This window comes from Ixodes scapularis, unplaced genomic scaffold (genome assembly GCF_016920785.2).
Source record: "Ixodes scapularis isolate PalLabHiFi unplaced genomic scaffold, ASM1692078v2 PGA_scaffold9__187_contigs__length_104089568, whole genome shotgun sequence".
Classification (NCBI taxonomy): Eukaryota; Metazoa; Arthropoda; class Arachnida; order Ixodida; family Ixodidae; genus Ixodes; species Ixodes scapularis.
Window position 1 is genome coordinate 96,934,863 of NW_024609884.1, and position 17,989 is coordinate 96,952,851.

General features: G+C 45.1%; 1 pseudogene; it reads right to left on the reverse strand.

Annotated features, from left to right (window-relative positions):
• Positions 1 to 15,127: 15,127 nt before the first annotated feature.
• Positions 15,128 to 15,903, reverse strand: LOC115330117 (annotated as a pseudogene).
• Positions 15,904 to 17,989: the final 2,086 nt, after the last annotated feature.

The following is a 17,989-nucleotide window of genomic DNA, read 5'->3' on the forward strand; positions in this document are numbered from 1 at the left end:
TTTTTCTTTGCCTTTGCGCCGGTATTGTTTCTCTGTTTTTTTTTAATTAACACGGGCTTTTTTGTTTTGCTTTTTCCCCGAAATGTAACGGTTCATTGAAGACTTCTTCGAACCTTGGGGCCTGTGTCGTGGAAAAACGCCAAAAAGTGTGTGCATGTTTTTTTATATTTTTCTTTTCTTGTACGATTACGATTGCTAACACTTCTCAGCCACATCTTTGAGAAGCGCTTTCCTATTCGCTGTGGTGCTGTGCTTATGAAAACGTGCGTGCGTGTCTGCATTTTGTATTTACTTCATTTTTTATAGTGTAACTTTTCCACCTTCCAAGAAACTGTACTATGTGTCTCCAACGGAACTGTAACATTTCTGTACTCATGTTTGCTTTTTTCTTAGTGTAATCTCTGGGCGTGGTCTTACAAACCCTAGCTGGCTTTGACCAGTCCGACATCAACTCTGCGGGATCTTCATTCCTGAATAAAATTCTTCTTCCTATTATTATTATTCGCAATGAGTTTGTACTTTACCATTCGTCTTTAACGATATTTACCTTGTCGCGTCGCTGAATCTCTAACTTTTTTGTTCTGGTTTTTTTTTTATTGCTGTGTGTGCTTTTGTAGATATTTTGTTGGGATCAGTCCTACAAGTCTTTAGGACTTTGACGGTCCCGAAATGATACTTCGAGGACGTTTAAGCACATGCAATAAATTTATTCTTATTCTTATAATAATAATAATAATAATAATAATAATAATAATAATAACAATCATTTTATTGCAAATATGAAACATCAATGCAAAAGAAAGCAAGTCTGTCAAAAGCCAATAGCGGCTTGTAGGACTAGACTCGGCATCGACATAGAGAAAAAACAGTTATATGTAAACATAGCATAAGACGAAAGTAAACACAAGTTACAAGAATTGCAGACAACCCTGTAAAAAAAAAAGAACACGCCAAAGAAAAAGAAATACCACCAAGCATAATGGTTCTGGAACCTTAACGAACAACATAGGTAGAAAACATAATACAAAACAGCGCATTAAAAAAATAATACTACTAACATGCCGAAAAAGAACAGAACAAAAATATATTACACAACTCAATCATAAATACGCGCATAAGTCAGCTAAAAAACACAAGGGAAAAAAAAACACACACACACACGAGCCATACATGTACGTACATATCTGAAAAGAGCAGTGAAATGAAATATTAAAGGCCGAGTTTTCAAGGTCTTAGCAGATCGTTCTTAGTAGTTTTTTTAAGTTTACGTTTTGAATCTAATTAAAAAAAGGTATTGGAAAGGCCGTTAAAATTTCAGGGACATAAAACGAGCGCAGTCGTTGTCCATACTTCGTATACACACGTGGGATGATAAAACGTTCACCATCTCTTAGAGCGCGATGTCCAACCCTAGGAATTTTAAAAGGGCTTGACCAAATGTGTTTACTAATAACATACCTTTGGAATAGAGCAGAAAAACGCGGAAGACATAAATATTTAAAAAAATCCTCACTTGGGATATTTATCGATGTATACGCTACGCTTTTTAAAATGCTTCTCAAGATGCTATCAATTTTATCTTGCCAGAGCTTAGAACACTTTGCGTAGACAGTAATGCCATATCTCAACAGATCACACGCTAAAGCATTCGCCATCATTTTTCGAACAGAAAGAGGGAGAAACATTTTGGTAGAGTATAACATACATGATACGCTTCGTATTTTTTTATCAACCTAAGGTGAGAGTTCCAGGACATATCACTGTCAAAATAAATTCCTAAATACTTATTTGTATGAACATATTCGAGAGGATTACATTTGCAGCTCGTACAGTTTGACGAGTGTAGCACAAAAGGAACATGTGAACTCATACGTTTTAAAGGATTATTGAAACACATCAGTTTTGTTTTATGAACATTAATTTTAATAAGATTGGCGTCAAACCAGTTCATTACCTGGGTAGCATTAGCTTGCAATAGGTTAATCGCATTGTTACAATTTATATGCGTTGACAACAGCAGCGCGTCATCCGCGTATTGAAATATATGACATCCTGAGACAGATTTCGCGAGGTCGTTTACGTACAAATTAAACAAAAGTGGAGACAAAATGGAACCTTGAGGTACTCCTGCTTTCAAGGACACTTTGGCGCTACTGGTATTGCAAACTGAAACATGCTGCGTCCGGTTTTCTAGAAAATCTTGAAGTAAGTTGAAAAAATGCCATTTGAAACCGTAGCTGAAAAGTTTTTTCAACAGTATTTTATGATTGATGGAGTCAAACGCCTTAGCAACGTCTAAAAACAGAGCGCAGGCATATTTGTTTTTTTTTTCAAACGTGCTATGTAATGAATCTACGAGGTCTTCCAGTAGAGATTCGGTGCCACGTCCCGCAATAAAACCGTACTGCGACGGAGCTAATAAATTAGACTTTTCAAGAAAAATTGTCATAGTTTTCAAAATGTGTTTTTCAAGTAGCAACGCTAAGCACGGAAGAATAGAGATCGGTCTGTAGCTTTCTACGTTGGTTCGCGTGCCTCCTTTATAAAGTGGTCTCACGATAGCACTTTTAAGGCCAATAGGAGTGATCTCTCAATTGACAATACCGTTTAAAGTATACAATAAAATGTTACTCATAACGTCAAAATTGCGCCGTAAGTCGGAAGGAAAAATATTGTCCGCTCCAGGCGCCTTGTTGGGTTTTAAGTTAAATAAAAATATACGTAAACCTTCCACAGTCATGTTGGGCAAAAAGGCGGAAGAGAAACTCGAATATTGCAAATTATTGAGAGTGATAAGATCGTCCTCTGATGCACCTGAAACAGTAGCAAAAAGCGATTAAAAGTGTCAGCGATTTGCGACGTATTGGAGCCAAAATATTTTGCAATTGAATTATCTATAGATGACTTGCTGGAACATCCCTTTACTTCATTTAAAATAGCCCATGTTTTAGAAACGTCATGACGAGATTGGAAAAAATGTTTGTTGGAAATGTTGGCGTTTTTTGGAACGTACTAATGCATTCGCGCGATTTCTAAGACTGGAATCGCAATTTTAATTCCTTGTTATGGGGAAAACGACGACATCTCGCCCATAAAACGTCTTTTTCTTTGATAACTGAAAGGACGTCGGCAGTTAACCAAGGTTGATTTTGATTGCGTCTTTTGATCCTAATGGTTTTCGTGCAAATTGCTTTAAAAGTTTTGAGTATATCAACTAATTTGGCATAGGCGTCATAATAGTCGGAATATTCGATAAGCTTATTCCAGTCATAGTTGGAAATCAATTTATCAAGTCGACTCGAATTGATTATTTTTACATGACTTTGATGATCAGGTGAATCGGAAATGACATCGAAATTAATTCGACATCCCACAAAGTAGTGGTCCGCCAATTTTTGCGCAATTACAGCCGCCATTACTGGAACCCCCGAATTTCTAATGTTTATATGATCAATGCAAGCTGAAACAAGGTTGCCAGATAAGCATTCTTCTCTCGTGGGAGCGTGAATGACACTTTCAATACCGTAGTCTCCAAGGATATTTAAATAATCACACACCTTAGATTTAGAAGGCTTTAAAAGCTCAATATTTAGGTCACCCACAAGACAAAGCTTATCAGTAAACACAAAATTGCCTAAACGCCTGTTTAGCTCATTTAAAAACGTAGATACACTTTTCGAGGGCAATCCGGTTGCCCGGATGACGAGATGGCGATCAAACCACGTGGCCCTTGCGGCGGTCGAAAAGCGCTGCGTCACTTGCTCATCTTCTGTCGGCGGCCGGCAGCGGTGGCGACGTGCCCGGCACCAGGAGGGCCGGAACCGAAGAACTCTCCTCCCTGCCGAAAAGGGCAAAGTTAGTGGTTTGTGGAAGACGGGCCGTCGACCGCGCCGAGGAGTGCCGTGGGATCCGTTGTTATAGCGTCAAATCCGGTTGCCCGGATGACGAGATGGCGATCAAACCACGTGGCCCTTGCGGCGGTCGAAAAGCGCTGCGTCACTTGCTCATCTTCTGTCGGCGGCCGGCAGCGGTGGCGACGTGCCCGGCACCAGGAGGGCCGGAACCGAAGAACTCTCCTCCCAGCCGAGAAGGGCAAAGTTAGTGGTCTGTGGAAGACGGGCCGTCGACCGCGCCGAGGAGTGCCGTGGGATCCGTTGTTATAGCGTCAAATCCGGTTGCCCGGATGACGAGATGGCGATCAAACCACGTGGCCTTTGCGGCGGTCGAAAAGCGCTGCGTCACTTGCTCACCTTCTGTCGGCGGCCGGCAGCGGTGGCGACGTGCCCGGCACCAGGAGGGCCGGAACTGAAGAACTCTCCTCCCTGCCGAAAAGGGCAAAGTTAGTGGTCTGTGGAAGACGGGCCGTCGACCGCGCCGAGGAGTGCCGTGGGATCCGTTGTTATAGCGTCAAATCCGGTTGCCCGGATGACGAGATGGCGATCAAACCACGTGGCCCTTGCGGCGGTCGAAAAGCGCTGCGTCACTTGCTCATCTTCTGTCGGCGGCCGGCAGCGGTGGCGACGTGCCCGGCACCAGGAGGGCCGGAACCGAAGAACTCTCCTCCCTGCCGAAAAGGGCAAAGTTAGTGGTCTGTGGAAGACGGGCCGTCGACCGCGCCGAGGAGTGCCGTGAGATCCGTTGTTATAGCGTCAAATCCGGTTGCCCGGATGACGAGATGGCGATCAAACCACGTGGCCCTTGCGGCGGTCGAAAAGCGCTGCGTCACTTGCTCATCTTCTGTCGGCGGCCGGCAGCGGTGGTGACGTGCCCGGCACCAGGAGGGCCGGAACCGGAGAACTCTCCTCCCTGCCGAAAAGGGCAAAGTTAGTGGTTTGTGGAAGACGGGCCGTCGACCGCGCCGAGGAGTGCCGTGGGATCCGTTGTTATAGCGTCAAATCCGGTTGCCCGGATGACGAGATGGCGATCAAACCACGTGGCCCTTGCGGCGGTCGAAAAGCGCTGCGTCACTTGCTCATCTTCTGTCGGCGGCCGGCAGCGGTGGCGACGTGCCCGGCACCAGGAGGGCCGGAACCGAAGAACTCTGCTCCCTGCCGAAAAGGGCAAAGTTAGTGGTTTGTGGAAGACGGGCCGTCGACCGCGCCGAGGAGTGCCGTGGGATCCGTTGTTATAGCGTCAAATCCGGTTGCCCGGATGACGAGATGGCGATCAAACCACGTGGCCCTTGCGGCGGTCGAAAAGCGCTGCGTCACTTGCTCATCTTCTGTCGGCGGCCGGCAGCGGTGGCGACGTGCCCGGCACCAGGAGGGCCGGAACCGAAGAACTCTCCTCCCTGCCGAAAAGGGCAAAGTTAGTGGTTTGTGGAAGACGGGCCGTCGACCGCGCCGAGGAGTGCCGTGGGATCCGTTGTTATAGCGTCAAATCCGGTTGCCCGGATGACGAGATGGCGATCAAACCACGTGGCCCTTGCGGCGGTCGAAAAGCGCTGCGTCACTTGCTCATCTTCTGTCGGCGGCCGGCAGCGGTGGCGACGTGCCCGGCACCAGGAGGGCCGGAACCGAAGAACTCTCCTCCCTGCCGAAAAGGGCAAAGTTAGTGGTTTGTGGAAGACGGGCCGTCGACCGCGCCGAGGAGTGCCGTGGGATCCGTTGTTATAGCGTCAAATCCGGTTGCCCGGATGACGAGATGGCGATCAAACCACGTGGCCCTTGCGGCGGTCGAAAAGCGCTACGTCACTTGCTCATCTTCTGTCGGCGGCCGGCAGCGGTGGCGACGTGCCCGGCACCAGGAGGGCCGGAACCAAAGAACTTTCCTCCCAGCCGAAAAGGGCAAAGTTAGTCGTCTGTGGAAGACGGGCCGTCGACCGCCTATGATTATTATTATTATTATAATAATAACAATAATAATAATCAAGAATCAAGAATAATTTTTATTAGGTGTCCAGGAACGACCATGCGGTCTTGGTGCTGGCACACCGAAACTTACACACTACAAAAAAGTAGGAAAAAAAACATAAAAAACTCAAAACATTGAGTAAAAAATATCATACATATAACGCATGCTGACACAAAGATACGATATACACAACAAGGAAAGAACGGAACACAGGGTCCGAACGCAGAGTAGGAAGACTACCACAACAACGATTATACCTTCTTAAAATAATATATAATAACATCACAATCACCGACAGGTTCAGAGAGACCCATACAAGAATCTGAGAGATCTGACAAATTCAGTCACACAAAAAATATCAAGATCACTTCCAATGCCATTATATGCCCGACACATACGAAACATCGGGTCCAAGATATTTAACGTTCGAGGAGAGTAAAAAGACGTTGTCAAACGGGTCGCTGTCCGAGGAACTCGCAAAGATATCTGTGAGAGCAGTTCTGAACAGTCGGCCATACCATGAAGGACTTTGAAAAGGAGAACCAGATCTCCCTTTTCTCGACGGTGATATAAGCTGTTCATTTGTAGGACGTCCAATACATTGTTACCCTTTGATAGAGATGTTTCATCTCGCAGATATCGATATCGATAAATAGATAAAAATTTGTTTTGCACTCGCTCCAGCCTTAGGAGGGTAGTTTTACAACTGCCATTCCATACAGGAGATGCATATTCGAGTTGAGACCTTGTCAAAGAGCGGTACAGGGTTACAAACGTTGTGGGGTTTTTAAATACTCTAGTCGTTCGACAAACGATACCGAGCGCGCGCAAGGCGCAGGTACTTATACGAGCCACATGGCTATCAAATCTCAAGGAGGAGTCAAAAAGTACTCCCAAGTCCCGCACTTCACTAGAATGGCACAATACGTCTGAGCGAACACTGTAAGGGAAACACGTCGTTTGCGTGTTGCGACTATAGGACATGACCTTGGTTTTCGAGCTGTTTAGTAGGAGATTGTTCAGTTAACACCATTTGCTAAATGAGTTTATGTCCTCTTGCAGAAACTTGCAATCTGAGATAGTTCTAATCTCCTTAAATATCTTAATATCATCAGCATATTGCAAAAAAGACGAGTTTACAATCTGCTTACACACATCGTTCACAAAAATAGAAAAAAGAAGCGGGCCCAGTACTGATCCCTGAGGTACCCCAGACGTGGCCGTGTACGTAAAAGAATACGCGCCGTTCGCATGAGCAACACATGTTCTATTAGACAAATAATTCTGAAACCAGTTGTGTAGCTTTCCACAGACACCAATACCACAAAGTTTTGATAAAAGAATGTCATGGTCAACCACATCAAACGCCTTACTCAGATCAAAGTAGAACACGTCGAGCTGGCCTCTTTGGCACACAACTTTGGATGCAATGGACATAAATGAAATCAAATTTGTTGTTGTCGAGCGTCCTGCTACAAATCCGCGTTGGTTGGAACTTAATACATTTTTTAAACGAAAGGACAATGTTTTGTGGACCACCATTTCGAAAAGCTTCGAAAATGTACACAACAGAGACACTGACCTGTAGTTTGATGCAGTGTTACGACTTCCAGACTTGTAGACTGGGACTACGACTGACCTCCTCCACATATCAGGGAACACTCCTGCTCTTAAGGAGTTGTTGAAAATATCATAAAGGATGGGCGTAAAAATTTCGTGAAATGCTTTTACAAGTGTTGCTGGAATACCATCGTGACCTGTTGACATGGTAGGCCTCAGTTTTTTTATGCATTCCTGAATCATTCCCTCATCCACAGGCAGGGAGGAAATGGATTCGTTCACGCTAGGGGATGGCGGCTGTTGGTACCCACTCCTATTGTGTTTATATACAGAACAGAAATTACGCGCGAATATATCGCCTACACTGGACGTGGTCACATTCTCCTCATTAAGTATAATATCAGGATGTATCAATTTTCCTCCTCGAGAACGAACATGTCGGTAGAGTTTTCTTGGGTTTCTCCTCAATTCGGACTCCACTGACTCCACATATATCTTATGATCAATCCTCTGATGTTGCTTACATAGGCGTCTATAATGAACGAACTCAGCCTCCCACCTGAGACTGCCAGTCTTTTTAAATTTGCGATGAGAGAAGCTTTTTTTCTTCAGCAACTTTTTTAAATACGGAGAAAACCACGAGGGAAATTTTGAATTGGTATGCTTCTTTAGAGGAATGTAATGATCCATTCCCTCCTGCACCGCCGTGGTGAATTGAAGAACCTGATAATTGACGTCAGATGATTGCAGGATAGGGGACCAGTCGAACGTAGAAAAGTGGTTATATAATCCCACATAGTCACCAGCAGCGAAGTTATGCAGTTTGTCTAGGTAAGTGAGACTAGCAGCCGGTATACGGCTGACAGGTACATTCAAGGTTATAGCCACCTCAAGTGCAGGGTGATATTTGTCTGTCGGTACTAAAGGAAATTCACTCTTAGTTACAGAAACGTTATCAATGTTTGAGAAACAAAGGTCAAGCATAGCGCCTTTACTATTTTTAACCCTGCTGAACTGATTCAGGGCCATGAAAGAGGCAAAGTCAACAAGATGACCGGCCTTCTTTGCACCGTAATAATTACTTGAAACAGCACTGTGAGTTTCCCAGCACACACCTGGTACATTAAAATCGCCAATTACTAATAGTTTGCATTCGCCCAGTTTGTCTGCTATATCCTCAATTCCAAGGAGACAATCATTAAACTCCTCGGGTTCAATGTATGGAGGAAAATAAAAAGTACCTATCAGAACGCGTTCTCGATTATCACACTCCAGCTCTACCCACACAGATTCCGAATAAGTCTCTAAATCGGCGCGCCTGGTGCACCTCAAAGACCTATCGATTGCCATCAAGACAGCGCCTCCCGTTTTCTTTCCGCGAGATAAATCACGATCACTGCGATGCACAAGGAAATCCGACGAAAAATACTCCCCAGACAGTATTTCTGGGCATAACCAGGTTTCCGTTATACAAAATATAGAAAAGTCAGTACATATAGCATTAGAAAAGAAGTCACTGGCCTTAGTACGAAGGCCGCGAACGTTTTGATAGTAAATGTGCGTGCTAGTCATTTCCAGGCAAGATGGTTGGGGATCACTCTATACGTTCATTCTCATCATGCACGCGGCTTCCCGTCAGCCGACCCTGAAATTCCCTGAAGAGGCAGCCCTCCGGCCAGATGTTCGGGTCAAACAATGCCTCAATGTCGTCGTCCACAGCAGCGACGTGGAATGAAGAGTACCCACCATAGCGTGTCTTCAGCTTTGTGCATCGAAGCTCCTTTGGGCCAAGGAATTGTCCGAGATGTTCTCTGACGTCCGCCGAAGAACAGTTGGCGTCCAGACGTGTCACGAAGACAGCTCTGGAATGTCGCACAGACACCGATACGGCGGTAATTCCTCCATTCTTAGAACTTCCCTTAAAGGCGGGCGCTCAAAATTTTCTTCAGCGTGGCAGAAATTCCCCCTCTTTTTTTTTTCCTCCTCCCCTTTCCTCCTCCATTCTCCTCCTCGCTTTTTTACGGCCTTCTCGCACGAGTGCTAATGGGCTTACCGGCCCCCCGACAAAATCTCTTTATCCCTTCAAGGTTCTCTGCTTCAATCCCAAACATCAGGGATTAGTTAGGCAGCCTGGCCATGAGCTCGGAAGGGTTCGGGCTGGCCCGCTTTTCTCCTTTTTTTTCTTTTTTTTTTCTACTCTTTTTCTGCAGCTCAAAAACACACTCAGATAGTCAACACCAACTAGCCCAACCACAAGTTCTTTTACATTCAGATACTTCCGCGTGCGGCCACATACGCTTATATTTATCTCGAGTGAACGGAACCTGAACATCACAGCAGAAGGAAAAAAAGATGGGTATTTTTATCTGAACTTTGAGCTCTACCCAGAGAGTTGAAAATTGGTCGTTCTAACAACGGCACACTGAAGAGTGATTGTATGACTATTGTGTTTTTGTTTTTCTGTTTTTTTACAAAGTAATAATCTAATTACAAATCAAAGATATTGCACTCAGAGGGACACAGTCTGACCATTTCTGGGGCATAATATATAGGTTCGCACTACTGGTGTTTTCTAGAGTGACGGCCGCCTCGTTGAAGCTACTAAGAAGAGTAAAAACAAACTTCCATAAAAAGTGAAACGGTTTATGGTATATTTCATCAATCTTCAGCCTTTGAAAAAAATTTCTTCGTGGCCAAACGTGCATTTAGCTTCTGTCAACAAATGTAACTGAAAACTCGACAGCCGACCAATATCTTGCGTATCAGCAAAGAGAACGGGAAACACGGAGATTGAACCGCAATATCACAATTTTCTTCACGTAAAATAGTGCAACTAGCAATAGTAGCATATTATGCCATTTATTAAAAGACAGGAGGTATTACGAAGTTTTCATTCTCTTCTGTTCCGATTTGTTCGCTGATTAAGAAATGGAATGCGCAGATAGCCTCTGCAGCCCTTGCATCATAATTGTTCGGGGCTCTGTCAGGGTGGGCGAAGGCCAGCGACCATCTCCAAAAAAAAAAAAAAAAAACCAGGTGTTCGGAAGGTGTACTACCGCAAGTTTTGGGGCTGCTTGGCTAATTTAGGCGTCTGGCGTTGCCCGGCCTACTTAGAAAAGAAGCGGAACAGCGGCCAGCTCAACGTTGTCACCAAGCGGGAAATCATGCCGAAATGTGTCCTTGAACACGTGCGAGATCTTTACCCGAACACCAGACGGGATTCGCCACAATTCATCTATAAAAAAAAAAAAAAAACTATAAAAAGGGGTAGGTTTAAACGATTTTGCAATTTTTTAATATAGTCATGCGGGCTAACTGTCCACAAGTACAGAAATAAATGCAGTACAAAATGCAGGGCTCTATTGTGGTCTTTATGTCCATACTTGTCTTTCGCGCTGTACGCGAATTAAAATAAATTCTGCAATGATTATGCCTGTTTATGTTCCCTCTAAAAGAAAAGTAATCAAGCAAGTTCGGTATCGTGCCACCCAATGCGTGCAAATACACTTTTATGTGGAATTCAACGTCAAAACAGTACTTCCGCGGGAAATAATGCATCCGTCATTCTTTGTCTCCCTGAAGCTATGAACTACCGATCTCGGCTACAAGACTTTTGGGTCCACAAAATATCACGCTCAGTAGAAAAGTCGCCTTTTGTACCAAGGTACTGGAAATTATTTATTTTTCAAACAGGTCGGGTTGTGATGCGTGTTTGAGTGTAGGACCGTTGACTGGGCACTGGTTTGCGCCAAGAGTGCAGTGCTTCCTTTCATGCTGCCTGCGACGAGTGTTGAAATTTGAATATAGTAGAGATAAAATCAACTGACGCTCTTAGAATTATTTTAAACTTGCGCTTTCTTCAGGAATTAAGACTTTGATCGTACCTTTTATTCATTGTCGTCTTCGATGAGGGAACAACTTGCCGAGGAGGCCGCGCTGTCCGCGTACGCGGCTTGACAGATAAGTTCGCGAATGCTTTTCACGAATCTTTAAAAACCAAGCATAACAATGAAAGACGCTTGCAAATCTCTGTAACGCGAAATTAGAGCGCAGCCACTTTACGCCAATGAAACCAACTTTATGTTTTGGGCAGACGTCTTGCGAGAGTTGCAGTATTTTTAATTATGCCTCATAAATTAAATGTTTAGGACTAAGTACCAAACTTTTTTAAATGTATTAAGAACCGAAATTTCAATTGGAAAGTTCTAGAGCTCCTTGAGAAACACCCGAATTAGCTGTTTGCAACGTGATACGGCTGGCGTGGCTTCCTTCTGACCTGTAACAAAGCTTATGAAACATGACAAAATACCTTGTGATAAAGCGCCCGCCCCATCATAAACTCAATTTCGAATGTCCCGAAATTTGTTTTTAGAGGCCGGGAAAAAAAAGAGAGATGCATGCAAGGCACGTGCTTCACGCTTTATTTATATCAGAAAAGAACTGCCCTCTGTTTTATATACAGCGTTGGTTTTCTTTTTTTTTTTCACCTGCAAGATATTAGAAAAAAACGTGCAAATTAACGTTTTGTGGATGTGAGCTACACGGCCAGGTGAAGATTGGGTTCAAGAAAGAGCGCAACAAAAACCGACTGGTTACCTAACATTTGTTAATTAACTTTTTGAATATAAAAGAAAACGGGATAGTTGATTCATAAAGTTGTTGGGCATAATCGAAAGCCACCAAATTGTCCAGTGAAAATTAGCGCCATTGCGATTTGTGTAGGTGAGCTATACGGCCAGGCGAGGATTAGGTTCAAGAAAGAACGCAACTAAAACCGACCGATTGCCTAAAATTCGCTAATTAACCTTTTAGTTAGAAAAGAAAAACGACATCGTGTATTTAGAAAGTTGTTGGCCGTAATCGCGAGCCACCAAACCGTCCATTCTTAAAAAGATGTAACGCGCGTACACTATTATACGGCGTCTTGATAGGGCGTCCTCCTAATTTGGGCGCGAAAATATAGTTATGATTTTATGTGGGCTCCATCTCCGCGTGGCACAGCCTAACGCCATGAAGCCAAAACGACAAATCATGCGCATCGCTGTGACAACGCCACTGTAGAAGGGGCGAGGAGTGCGGCGGCCGAAAAGATTGCAGTAACACTATTCGCGTCCAAATTCGGCTTTTTAGGACGCCGTGAACCACTTCACGTGCACTACATCTCTTTAAAAATGAATGATTTTGTGTTTTTGATGACTACAGATAAGACACAAACCGAAATTGCGTAACTCTGACGTATTTTGTAGAAAAATGTCTAGTCGTTAAAAAAAAGAAAATCGCCCTGAATAAGCAGGATTGTAAGGCAGTTCTTTACGTCCGGCGACATCATTACGGCATGGAAGGAGGCATTGACCACAGATCATACGCTGTGTATGATCTGTGGTCACTGTTTTTTTTTTTGTTTTTTTTTTTTTCGTACGAGAATGAACAAACATTTGATACCAAATAAAATAGATTTAACATTCACCGAATTCGACTTGTTTTACTTGATTCAAATCGATATTTGACTTTATTACACTTATCTTGTACTCGCACACGCCTCCTTTATTCCCTAATGAGTTACAAGTGATAATTACATTGTTTTTTTGTCGTGCGAGGTCATCACAATTTATTATTAACAATCGAAGCTGTGCGATAACGCGGAGGCGGCGCATTTGAAGATATTCAAAATTGTTCTGAATACACAAACAGCCTCAAACGCCTTGCTGTTTGGGTCCTTTCCTACACGTATGACTAATAATAAAGCCAAAACCTTATAGAGGAGACTATCTGTATCAACTCAACGCGCAAACAAGATGTGAAGCGTGTCTGCGTACGTTGGAAAAGAGATACCGGCGAGCAAACCATAGCGTCGAATGTCCATGTATCAAAATGTCCGTGCACCGAAATATCCGCGCACCGAAAAGTCCCACACCAAAAAGTCTTTGCAGTAAAAAGTCCGTACACTGAAACGTCTGTGCACCAAAACGTCCGCACCGAAATGCCCTACAGCAAAACGCTCCACGCCGAAAAGTGCTAGACCCACTACTTATGGGGTCCTCCGTCACCTCTGGAGGTTTACGAACCATAATGATTCAGAACCACTGGTCTATGGAGCGCCATCCCTGATACACAGAAAACGCCGCTCGTACTTCCCGTTGTCGCCATGAATCCGACAACGAAATAAACGAAATATGCCAGATCAGATATTTATATCAAAATTGGTACTTTAAAGGGGCCCTCCAACAGTAGTTGAGCGTCGACTTTTTTTTGCGGTTTCTACACGCTAGTGGTCCCGGAAACCCAGTGGACAACGAAAGAGTTTGAAAATATTAGCGCATCATATTTAAATTTGACAACTCGGAAACACCTCCTCCGACGGTGGCGCCGCGAGGTGCCGAATGCGCGCGCATAACGGCGCTCCCTTTCACTATACGTCACATTATCTGGGTTTCGTGATTGGCGAGAGCCGTCCAAGGAATTTTGAAGCGAAATAAAGTATATCACACGTTAACCGTCATTATTTCTCTAACAAGTCATTTTTATGGAGCTAATAAAGTTGCAAAGTAAAGTTCAAAAAGGGCGAAAACAGCGCCTTGTCGCTCATGCGCGCCTCCCAGCGGCGTCCACGACGTACCATCGCGAGCAGACGACAAGTGATCTGTGCAGACAACGAGCATCGTATTTTCACTTGTGCGCCCCCGGTCCCGGTCAACTAAAAGCAGTAAGGGGAGCCAGGGGAATCCTTATTTTCTTTTAGTGCTGTGACAGACTTTTCACTGTTCGAGTGAAGTGCGGCGACGGGACCGGTGCCCAACGGGACCGCTCACCAGTTTCTCCCTCCTACTCGCCGAGGTGGCTCCGGTGGCGGAGTTGCGGGAGACGAGTGTTCCGCGGCTGTCGAAGCGGATTGAGGCAGAGACGCGGCGCTTGCGTGGAGTGTCCTCGTACGGCGCGACGCCCAGATCCGCACTAAAAATCTGATAAGCCCGGTAAATTCATCGATGATGGCAACCCGATCCCAAAGCTACGATGGTTGCAGCTAGGCCTAATGGCCGACGAGCCGACCGGGCCGACGGGCTATCAACCAGACTCGCGTCCCATTGGCCAACCGCTTTGCTCCAATCGCTAAACTGTTTCATTTGACGTCATGAAGCGCTATGTTTTGCTTATTTAAAGTTGTTTTCTGCAATATTTAATTTGCTAATAACTCACAAAATATTGCGAATTTCTGTAATATTTTTTTTCCTCGGTGTTCCTGCTTTCATGGAGCTCCGTTTCAGCGCGAACTTCAAACCGGTCAAAAAATTGTTGGTGGGCCCCTTTAATGACTACTTCTTTGAGCAGAACGAGGTATTTGTGCTCTCATAACCAGCAAGAATCATCCTCCAAACCAATGCTAAAAAAGAGCCAATGCAACTCGTTGGGAAGAGCAAGTGCCAAGCTCGCTCAAAACAGCTACTCGGTTGGTTCAGCTCCTTGTCGCAGGTGTGCGGTGTGCCGGCTGGCTTCTGGATAATCTTTTCAAATCCTCGAAGCTTTCATTTCCTCCACCCCAAACTTGTCAAAAAAAAAAAACAAAAAAAAACAGGCAGCTGGCAAAAAAAGACAAAAAAAGTCGGAAAATGGCGAGGAGGAAACGAGAGGCGATTTCCTCCTTTCACAGTGGCGAGAAGGAAAGTGAGGGTCGGGTTCCTTCTCTCTGCTTGCGGGCCGGCCTTTAAAGAATGGCCGCTGGGGAATGGAGCCGGGGGAACGAAGTCCAGGGACCTTTCTCGCACTGTATTCCGGTAAGCCAGGCTGAGCCGCTGAGCGGCCACGGGCCAGTGGACCGGTCTCTCCCCTATCTCCTCCCTCGTCTCGATTGCTGTGAGCAGCCGAGCCACCGGCCCCCTCTGCCCGCGTCGCCGAAGCGGCAACGGAGGGAATGCCCATCAGCAACTCCGGCGTCGTCTCGCGGAAGGCTCTGCCGCTCAAGGTTAACCGGCTCTGGTCACGTTGATGCTCGGGGGGCGAACGAGGAGTCACGGCGCACGCCTCGCTGAAGGAAACAGGTTCTTCAGACACCGTCGAGGTCGATTTCCCCTTGGGGAATGGGGTGGCTCCCCCTCCTCCCAGCACGGAAGCATTCAGATCATGGCGGCCCGCCACGGCAGCGGAAGGCGGGGGTACCCCGACGTACCTCGGGCGATGCCGGAGGTCTCGTAGCTCCGTCTGGATGTTGCGCAACATGACCGAGTGAATTTCGGAGCTCCTCGTCAGCTCGCTGCGAAGGCGAGCATTCTCCTCCCTCACAGCCGTCATCTGGTCCGTCAGGAAAGAGATGCCGTTCAAGGCGTCGGCCAGCAGGTCTCGGAGAACAGCCACCGAAGTCGCGGCGACCTCGCCGAGCCGGTCCGGGCAGGGTGAGTCCTGCTCGTCGTCAGGCCTAGCTTCGTCCGAGCTAGGACTATGCGTGCGCTCGACGGTGATGCAGTCGTTGCATATAAATGGGCTTACCCCAGTCATCATTCGTCCAACCTCGCTGTCCGGAAACATGACACACTTCTTGTGCCAGCGTTTTCCGCACTCTTTACATCGGAGATACTTTTGTTTGCCGTAAAAAGGCCGAGAGCACCCGTCGCACTTGTCCTGACTGCAATAAATTTTATTGCACATATAAAAAGAACACTGCACATAAATGGGTCTATCCAAGCCAAAGGAGGCTTGTGGGACAGGACCCGGCTAGTCGAACGACAAATACACAGTAATGTTAACAGTACTACAGCACCAAGGAAAACAATTCGAAAACAATAAAAACATAATCCTACCATCTCAAATCTGACAGCATTTTTTTAAATTTCCGAATGGAATTGGCCTTGTAGACATCATCAGGTAATTTATTAAAGGTAAACGGCACATAATAGGAGCGAACTCGTTTTCCATATCGCGTAACACAACGTGGGACCTCGAATCGAGACGTGCAACGAAGGTTTCTTCGGGCAACGTGAGTACATTTGAATTCATTATTCCAAAAATGGCGAAGCACGACAGTCTGCATAAACAAAGAAGAGAAACTCGGCATTCGTAAGGACTCGAAAATGTTCACATCAGACGGAACTTCCAAAGGATACATAACACTCTTTAACAAGCTCCTCAAAATTCGATCAATTTTTATTTGCCAAAGCTCAGCGCAGTTACCGAACAAAGTAATGCCATACCTCAGTACACTGTAGCCAAGCGCGTACGCGATAGATTTCCTAACTGAAAAAGGCATGAACACTTTGTGGTTGAAAAGGAAACAGCTGACGCTCCGAAGTTTTCTACAAGCGTGTGACAGATGCGAATTCCAAGACATGTCTGAATCTAAAAAAACTCCCAAATATTTCACATTATCGACGTATTCTAGCGGGGAACAGGTGCAGTTTGGACAAGTTGATTTGTGTAATAAAACCGGCGAGTTAACGACTACAGCCTTCAGTGGATTTCTGAAACAGACAAGCTTAGTTTTCGAAGCGTTAATTGTAATTAGGTTTTCGTTAAACCAGTCCATGATTTTTGTTGCATCATGGCTCAATAGATCAACGGCTTGTTCGTATTTAAGATGACGGGAAACGAGGACAGTGTCGTCGGCATATTGAAAGAGGCTACAATTAGACACTGTCATTGAAAGGTCATTTACGTAAAGAATAAAAAGTAAAGGGGACAACACGGAACCCAGTGGGACGCCAGCACTTATGAGTGCTCGTGCACTTTTATAACCTCCGACAGACACGATTTGAGAACGGCCAAGAAAAAAATTTTGAAGTAGGGCGAAAAAGGGACCGCGGAAGCCGAAGTTATACAATTTGCGGAGGAGCAACTTGTGGCTTACAGTGTCAAAAGCTTTGGACACGTCTAAAAAAAGGGCGCACGCGAATAAGTTTTTCTCGAATGCACTGTGAATTATGTCTACGAAATTTTCAAGCAGAGGCTGGGTGCCCCTGCCAGCCACGAAACCATATTGGCTGCTTGAAAAGGAGCAAGAGCTATCAATAAAACATGTCATCGTACTGAACAGATATCTTTCCAGTATCTCGCCGATGCACGGCAGAATTGAGATTGGCCGATAGCACTCACGTTTATCTGCTGCGCCACCCTTAAAAAGTGGAACAACAAGTGCGGTTTTCAGATCGTTAGGAATGACACCAGATAACAAAAACCCATTGATCATATAAAGCAGGACTCCTTTAATAGCTTCAAAATTTCTAACAAGATCACCAACTCGAATATTATCAATACCAGGTGTTTTATTGTGTTTTATTCCAAATAAAAGGGAGCGTAATGTACCGATATCGAGTTCCGGCAAAAATGCTGAATCAAATGCTATGTAATCGCGGCTTGGACTGGCTGAAGTTATGCTGCTATCTCTGGCAATACTTGACGCCTCCGCAAAATATGTGTTGAAATCATTGACGGTTGACTGTAAGTCGGCGCCGAAATGTTTTTGAAGTGAATTAAAAATTGATTGCCGGGATGGGTGGCCCCTAAAAGTATTGATTAAATTCCACGTCTCTCACGGATTAGACCTGCATTCAAAAAACTGTTTTTGAAAGTAATGCCGTTTAGCACTTCGGAT